The 9,290-nt window shown below is 32.8% G+C and overlaps 1 protein-coding gene across 2 annotated transcripts in view; it reads left to right on the top strand.

Annotated features, from left to right (window-relative positions):
* Positions 1-2,563: 2,563 nt before the first annotated feature.
* Positions 2,564-9,290, top strand: part of LOC117101962 (neurensin-1-like) — a 10,889-nt gene continuing 4,162 nt past the window's right edge. Inside the window, exon 1 of one of the 2 annotated variants that reach the window (XM_033242096.1) lies at positions 2,564-2,742. The gene's annotated coding sequence lies outside the window, so the exon portion shown is untranslated. Of the gene's footprint in view, positions 2,743-8,523; positions 8,690-9,290 lie in introns of those variants that run through there. The other variant, XM_033242097.1, reaches the window with a different exon arrangement.

Consider the following 9,290-nt stretch of genomic DNA (forward strand, 5'->3'; position numbering starts at 1 on the left):
TTCCTCGGTCTGTGAAAGTCCCTCCCTGGTTCACCTCTCTTTCGGATTTCTTGGATCTGCCACTGTTGATTTATTATACTAGTGTATAATTATTTTTTCGCTTATTTATAATGCGTCTATTGCAATTTTCACTTTATCCTGTCAAACAGTCCTAAGAACGTTCAAAGTGCGCTACTTCACAGGGGGATTCGCCCCCTTGACCCCGCCGGGGTCATACGTAATTCGCATAACGGCTCCCCCCCCCCCTTTCAAAATCCTGGCTACGTCCCTGTTATAGACTTTACATTTTATAACTAATGAATACTAATATTACTAAATAATGATTTAATAATGTTTTGAACTTATCATGTACAGCCCATTATTCAAATTTAAGTTAATTTCTGGTGTGTTATTTTGATCCTGTCTCTTATACACATCTAGATGTGTATAAGAGACAGATACAGTACAGTACATTTATAAGAAAGGGTGCCCCGCTTGCACCAGCACTGGTCAAGACCAGACATATGGTTCGGTGTAAGCGACCCATTAGCTGTACGTTTTATATCATACCGGAAAGATGTATTACTTCATTCTGACGAAAAGAATAAATACTAAATACCAAACCTACATCATAAAGCAAATCAACTATTTTTATTTAAAAGAATTATTTATGCTATATTCAGCAATAAGATAAGGTAATAATAAAATTGTTACATTTAATGCGCCATTCAAATTATTAACAAATAGACGTACCGTACAACGCAAAACGCTTTGCCATTAGTTTTATTTCAGAACAATTCAGTTTATATTTTAATCAGACATAACAAATATTACCAAATGGAGTAATATAATTGGCAATGAATAACATTATAGACCAGTGACGTATCCAGTGGGGAGCCGTGTGAGCCGCGGCTCCCCCAACCCTTTGTACACAGTGTTAAAATTGTAAAGCTTATTCTTGAGCCAATACAAATTCTTTCCTGGGATCACTTAAAATGAATACTTCTAAACATGTAAATATGCATCAGGACACGCTATACATAGGCCTAATAGAACACATAAGCCTAAGCGTGATTTAAAAAAGTCTTAAATCCATAAATCTCAGGCCAGGTCTTTTAATATAGAAATGCGATACTGTGGTTCAATTTCGTTTTTATCCTTTTGCAAGTTTCTTTAAATGTCTGTTTAATAATACTACTACTAATAGTAATAATAATAATAACAATGATGATGATGACGATAGTAATAATTGATATTAATATTAATAACAATAAAAATTGAAGAAAATTGTGCTAAATGCGAAAAAAATTGTGATTTGTTGATTATAATATAGTATATATAGTTAAAGCTTAGTAAGCTATAATTAGCCCTAAGTTGTCCTGGATATTAAGTAGATCCCTGATAAAAGATCACGAGAAATTTGTTGGCGTTTCATTTTGACTATAATGGTAATGATGATGAATTTTACTATATAAAAGTGTCATTTCTGGCCATTTCGAGAGGTACTATTTCCTCAAATTTTCTCACCTCAGCCCCAGCCATGGTGGGGTTGTAAAATCACGTTTTTGAAGTAGGCCTATGTAAAGTACATACTCAAAGACAATGTTGTTAAGCTTTGTTTTCTATGGTGTATACACACACATTAATAAGATCTCTATGGTTGTCAAAAATCCCTGATAAAAGATCATGAGAATTTCTTTTGGCGCTTCATTTTGACTAATGGTGATGTGATGATGATGAATTTTACTAAAAGTGTCATTTCTGGCCATCTAGAGGTACTATTTCCTCAAATTTTCTCACCTCAGCTCCAACCATTGTGGGGCTGGGGTGGGCGTCGACTTACAAAATACCCTCCCCCTCCACCAGATCTGTGCCCTTCCCAGGGTATGACATTAAACTCCATCGAGTCGGCTCCTGATGTATGTCTTATGACTGCTGTTTGTTTTTAGGATGTGATCTGGTTTTTCATGTCCATTTTTCGTGATTATGACTATTCTGGATAAAGAATGTTTTGAGCAGATGTGGATTCCCTGGTTCACCTCTCTTTCGAATTCCTAGATCTGCCGCTGTTGATTTATTATACTAGTGTATAATTATTTTTTCGCTTATTTATAATGCGTCTATTGCAATTTTCACTTTATCCTGTCAAACAGTCCTAAGAACGTTCAAAGTGCGCTACTTCACAGGGGGATTCGCCCCCTTGACCCCGCCGGGGTCATACGTAATTCGCATAACGGCTCCCCCCCCCCTTTCAAAATCCTGGCTACGTCCCTGTTATAGACTTTACATTTTATAACTAATGAATACTAATATTACTAAATAATGATTTAATAATGTTTTGAACTTATCATGTACAGCCCATTATTCAAATATAAGTTAATTTCTGGTGTGTTATTTTGATCTGTTCTGAAAACCAAAACTAAATATTTAACGTTTATTAAAGCTAAGTAAAGCTTTATCTTTCTCTAGATCCTGTTTTTAACGTTTAATAAAGCTGGTTTTCGTTGAGCGCCCTCGTTTGCTTTATATTACGTGACGTCACAATGACGTAACATCACTGATTAGTATGAACGAGTGAAATATATCAATTAATTCAGCAGTGTCTGAATAAAGAATTGGTTAACGTCGCGCATACAATTTCTTTAGGTTGTTGCAGAGAATATCGAGTGGTGACTATAAGTCGTTTGTCCGCATTCAAGATGGATATTTATGCGTGAAAACGATGCATGTCGTATCAATTGACAAAGGACAGATTGATAAAAGGTAGGAATCGTTAATGATGTTGTTATGAACGAGAGTAAGATTTTATGAATAGTATTCTCCGACGGTTGTGCTTGGTAGCCATATTCCAATGCAGTTGTAGGATCCAGATTGAATAATCGATCGATTCGTATATAAATACTGATGTTTTTCCCCTTTGGATTTACTGATTTCATCCGTTGAATTTTATTTATGATTCAAAGTTCTGAAATTTATTAATTTACGTAAATTTCATAGTTATATTATTTATACTGCACCTAACATTTTATGATAATTAGCTATGGATATATAATGATGTAATATTATTAATGCCGTAGTGGAACTATCATAAGAACCTACTAAGATTTTGATTATATATATTATACCGGTATTATGACATTATATATTTTGATAAATATTCAGCTTTATATCACCTTTTAGAAAATGAACGAGTGTATAGTATTATAGTATTTCTAATTACAATAGTACTGATAATAATAAAATAAAACATTATTATTAATAATGTTAATAATAATTACTAAAAATGATAACAATAACAAGTTAAATAATAATAATAATAATAATAATAATAATAATAATAATAATGCGATATTAAGTAAATGATAATAATAGTAATAATAATAAAGTAAACTATATTAATAATAATATATTATATTAATATTGTATTTCTCAATATTTAGTGTCCAATATTAATAAAAATACCATTTATAGTTATAATGTGGCATAGTTATCCAAGTATCTAGAGATTTCCAGCTGAAATCTTATCAGCAGTTTTATTGTAGCAGTATCAATCTGTCATTACGTAAAATCCTAGGCTTGCCTGGGGATTGTCACTCATCATATGATTTCACAACGAAGTGCATCATGCGAATTCATTGCTATCAATAAAACCACGGTGTCCTATTTTTTGTTTTACATCACAACATGGAGCAGTGGCGGATCCAGGTACTCGAAATAGGTTGGGGTGGGGGGTGTGGGCAGGGAGAGACTTTCTCAGATGGAGGATCCAAACCACGGTAAGCAGCAGCATGGTTGGGGCTGAGGTAACTTATGATTATGGCATCATGTCGAATTAAACAGCCCTCTCAGACTTGAATTTGAATATACTTTTCTTGTTTTTCGCAATTTTTTAAAATAATGTTTAAAAATGTATAGGGTGAGGCCCGGGCCAGCTGGGCCCCCTTTGAATCCACCACTGTGGAGTCATAACATACATGGACTAGGCCTAACTAAAACTATACAAATGTGAAAGTTCGACATGCCGGTTCATGATGGTTGTTGGGGTACGTAGGTACGGGAAGTGTAGTCGGTGCAGATTCACAAATATACTTTGTGGGAGCCGCGTTTCTGCATTTTTAAAAAGATGTATAGAGCTACTGCGCCTCCTCGAGGTTTTGTAAACGTGATTCGCTATATAAATCCAGAATTATTAATTATTATTATTACTGCACTTTTCTTTACAAGAAAAAATAAATTGATTTTTGCTTTTTTAACCATGGTAACCGCACGTTCCGCTTTATATAGTTCTATACAACCTTTTTTACGTGTGTGTTTGGACGTCTAGGCTACTAAAGACGTCGAAGCATAAAATACGCGTCGTCTCAGGTTGAAACGTTTTTTCTATTGTGAAATATTATTTCAATAGGTTTTAAGCATGAGTTCAACATATACACGTATTATGGCCTAATAGGCGTAGGCTTTGTCTCGTATAAACCAGGGTGCTGATATACAAACATCAAATCCAGCCACTGGAGCCAGAAGAGAAAGAAGAAATTAGTTCAAGTAAAATAATGATTGTATTATTATTATTTCCTACACTCGTCACTTACAGGATTGAATTATACTTACTATATTATCTCTTATTGACGGAGTGGATTTGGTTTTCGTCCTGAGAAAAAGGTCCATGGTCTGACAGAAATTGAACCCAGAACCCTGGGATTAGAAGGCAGGCATCTCAAACACTGATCCATTTAACTCCACTCCAAATCCAAATTTATGAAGAATGAACAGGTTTCAATTGGAAACAAATAGACATTTTATAAGAATGAAAAAATACTTATCAACTTAGTTGAAAATTAAAATGAATGGAGTACCTCCCTACCCCAGGATGCATAGTTGGGGGTATGCGTGTTGTTAGGGCCTTAGTGGAGTGACGTCCCTACCCCGTAATGCATAGTTACTAATAGACTATTGTAGACAGTACATTTAATTTGGATTTTTGTTGTACGAATATTGGCCCATGATAACAACATATGCAGTAATACTAAAATTGAATTATATGGTCACTGGGACTTTGCTCTTTGACCTCAATAAATGGGCTAGCCGGCTCTTTGCCAACGCTCGGCCTTAGCCGCTTCGTGTCAAAGGGCCCCAGCTATGAAACTTGACACAGTGCCCGGTACAGCCTATATGCCGCTGAGACAGGTCATTATAATTCATAATGCATTATGAATCTATGATAGCTGTAGTTAAATTATGGTTATAATTTCTAATTATTTATAGACCACAGACATTATTGATTTTAACCAGAGCTTAATCAATTCTTAATTACTATTGACATGATCAGATTGATTCCAAATGAAAATGCCAAAAATCACTGACAAGTAAATTGAAATTACTGACAATACCTAACGGCTAAATCAATAATAACGAACAAATTCAAAAGCATAAATCGTATAATTAAATATATGACAAAAATAACTTACATTATTTATTTTCATAAATTTATAACCATTAACAAAAACAAGAATTTTAAACAAATGAGAAAATGGTTGGAAGTTAGACAGATATTTAGATCGGGATATTTCTTGTCTTTTTAGAACGAAATTCATTCATAATTTAAAGCAATAATTGCTTCAAAATATTTTCGCGATGTACACTAAAACAGCTCTCCCATCTAAGTTTTTCCTGCACGAGATCCGAGGAGTTTGCTGTGTTTGTTGAGTTGGTAAAGTGTACTCGGGATACTCAAACCTACTCGCTAGCAACTTCGGAGACGATTCGGACAAATCGTGGCGGTAATTTTGAACAAGTATGTTCAGTGTACTCGGGATACTCCAACCTAATGGACACGGGTAACTTGTCTACGATTATCCATCCACGAGTGTGTCGCGAGTTTGCTAGGAATTATCACCACGCGTTTTCCGATCTGCCGTTCAAGTTTCGTACTGAGAAAATTACTGTACAAGAAATTTAACTGACAGAATACTAATCCATCATGTACATTCATAATCATTATCGTTTACTGGCTTTTTCTGAATGTGAAACATGAGAATACTAACGAACCTTACAGACACGGTTCTCCTTGTGCGTCTATATAATGATGCTATATAATAAACTCCGATTTGTTGAAAATTTGTTATCGTATGCAATGGAATGATATGAGCATAAATGAGTTTGCTTATAATGATGAATGTAAATTCAATGTATCCAAATCATCAAGAGGGTTTTTCTTACCCTACAGTTATTCTTTTATTTAATGAACGTGTGGCTTACATCATTCACTTGTTGCCTTTTGGCTCTTCACCACATTTCATTTTTAGTGTGAACACTTGAATTAGACACAGTGTAAACTCAATTTATGTAAAAAACAGTTTACTGACACGCGGCCTGACGAAAAAAAGCCTCAACAATACTAAACTTTTTTATACGGAAACGAAAAAATAATGGAACCTTCCTCAGCTTGAGTTTTCGTCAAACTTAGCTTCTGGCTAGCAGCACGCAATTATTTTGCCCTATTGTCTCATCCCAACAAACATGCCACTGTATAAAGACTGTGGCAGCCAATTTTTGAATACCATTACACTTTTGCATTTTACTCGTTAATTCTTAGTGACTCATATTAGGACAATTTGACTAATTAAACGAATAGCTTTGTTCACACTGGAACTTCATTGTGGTGATTGGCGCCTAAATGTTTCTAGACACCTACTGCATTGTAATACTTCAGCTCGAGAGAGAACCACTTAAAGAATTAGTAGAAGATAGTAAATAATTGATAAATTCATTTTAATGATAGTGCATTTTCAACAAACCTGAAAACAGAATAGTAGTGAACAGGTATCCAAAATATCAAGTATATTCAAAAGAAGTGTTAACTAGACAACTTCAATCTACTGTACATTAAGTTAAATAACGGTAAGGCAAAGTAATCATTGCAATGATGATGGTGATGGTGATGATGATAATATAATAATGTAATATTTATGATAATAATAATAATAATAATTATTATTATTATTATCATTATTTTTATTATCATAATAATAATAATAATAATAATAATAATAATTATTATTATTATTATTATTATTATTATGATAGAACTATTATTAGGCCTATTATTACTATTATTATTTAGGACTATTATTATAATTATAATTATCATTATCATTATTATTATTATTATTATTATTATTATTATTTGACTAAACAGGTACTTTATTCTCTCTTCACTTTAAAAAAAATATAAAACTAGTAATGCATACAAACCCTATAGAGGTAAACAGATTGCTGTTTGCAGATGGTCGACATAATGTAAATACTGGTATACTGTGTAAATATCGGTTAAGGTCCTACACTTACACACCATCCAGCGTACAGAGCTCAGTTCATTATTAGTGTTCATATAGCTAAACACAGGTCAGCACGAAATGAATTATTAATTTAAATCACGAGAGAGCTAAGACTAATTTAATACTCTATATCATCTGCGCTAGACAACTTAAATCCCCACACCTGACGTACTAAATCTATGTGAAATAATACTAACATAAACCATGTATATCTACTTTTGTTAATTTTGTGTTCGGTCTAGAATTAAGAGTCACGCCTTATTATCCATTTTCACTTTTCTCCAATTTCAACAGTAATAAATTAATCATGGCCGCGTTTAATATAGGGTCGACGGAACACAGAAAACAAACGTATTGCAATACCTATAAAACGTGTGAATAACAATTCATTTGTATCTTTCTGAATTCTTGATAATCTCGGTTAAACCAAAGAATCAATAGTCATGAATATTGAAATTTATAGTTATAAGACGGAAATTGCAACATAAATGAACTAATAAAAACATCATCAAGCGTAAACTATTGGTCAGCTGACGCGTTTGATGACGCTACGTATTGCACGACAGCAAATCAGAGATACAGGGCCCAGTTTTTATAAACATACGATGGAATATATAGTTACCATGTTTTTATTAACGAAAATTCCACTTTAATATCCTATCGTTTGACTTTAAATTGAATAGATTTTGCATTTATTTGTGATTTGATGAATGGCTTGCCTTAGATTGAACGATCTTGAAGAAATATTACCAGTTGATCTTATGTTAAACCGCACCCATACACTAAAAGTAGATCATCGGTCACGTCATAGTGTTGTGGTTGCTCTCTAAATGTTTACATTCATGATCTATTATTTTTCAATAGGTTTAGGCTTAGGTTTATTTTTCAATAAATCTGTTCTAAGTTTGGATTAGATTCCGACTAATTATTGTAAAAAATATCGCCACTCCAGTGCGTAAGTAGACGTACTGTAATTGCTGCAAGCCAGATGCCTCTTCAATAACTCAAACTTGCCCATATAATTTTCGTATCGTATTTAATAGACTCAGTGCTAGGTATAGAAAGATAATTACATAGCGAATAATTGAATACATGATTTAATTAAGTTTTATGAAGAAACATATAATTATTCTAGCCCTTAAAGCAAGGACAAACCTTTTAATCTCTCGATCTCTCGGTGAGCGCCTGCAGCAGTTGTTAAAACCTGTGTGTGACGAGAATCATAAAAGGATTTAAATGATTAACACCGTCGTTTCGAATGTTCAACATCGGTTGAGTAAAATAATAGGACTACTTTCTGAATTACATTGAATATACTGAGTCGTTTCTATCCACCGTAAGAGGAAGGTATATGCGCCTATAAAGTATCTGCTTTGGTAAGTTACTCAGCTCTCCGTCAGTATTGGCTTTAATTTAAGGGCTATTACTTCTGATTTTGTCGAGTTTTGGCACATATTCATTTGGTTCATTTCATTTTCAGTTCATTACTTTTATTTTCTTTAAAATCTCTTGGAACTTCTAAGAAAGCTTATACTATGATTCGACGAACGAAAAGTCCGACTGGCAAATTAAATAGAAAATAAACAGGACGATGCATTGATAAACACAATTAATTCGTTCATTAACATAATATTATTATCAATAAACGTTAAAATATTGCATGTGATTATACCCACAAGAAAGTTATTACACAAATAGAAAATTATTGACAACAATCTGGCACAGTACCCTATGTAATGTTGTAATGTAACTGACAATGAAATGCATTATTATTATTATTATTATTATTATTATTATTATTATTATTATTATTATTATTATTATTATTATTATTATTATTGTTATTATTATTATTATTATTATTATTATTATTATAATTATTATTATTATTATTTATTTTTTTGAATGTTAGTAAACTAAAATTATGTGGAATTCATATAAAAATATAAACAAATTTAACTTAGACCACTTACCAGC

The sequence above is a fragment of the Anneissia japonica genome, unplaced genomic scaffold (assembly GCF_011630105.1).
Source record: "Anneissia japonica isolate Jap-2015-1 unplaced genomic scaffold, ASM1163010v1 scaffold997_len2565447_cov190, whole genome shotgun sequence".
NCBI classification, from domain to species: Eukaryota; Metazoa; Echinodermata; class Crinoidea; order Comatulida; family Comatulidae; genus Anneissia; species Anneissia japonica.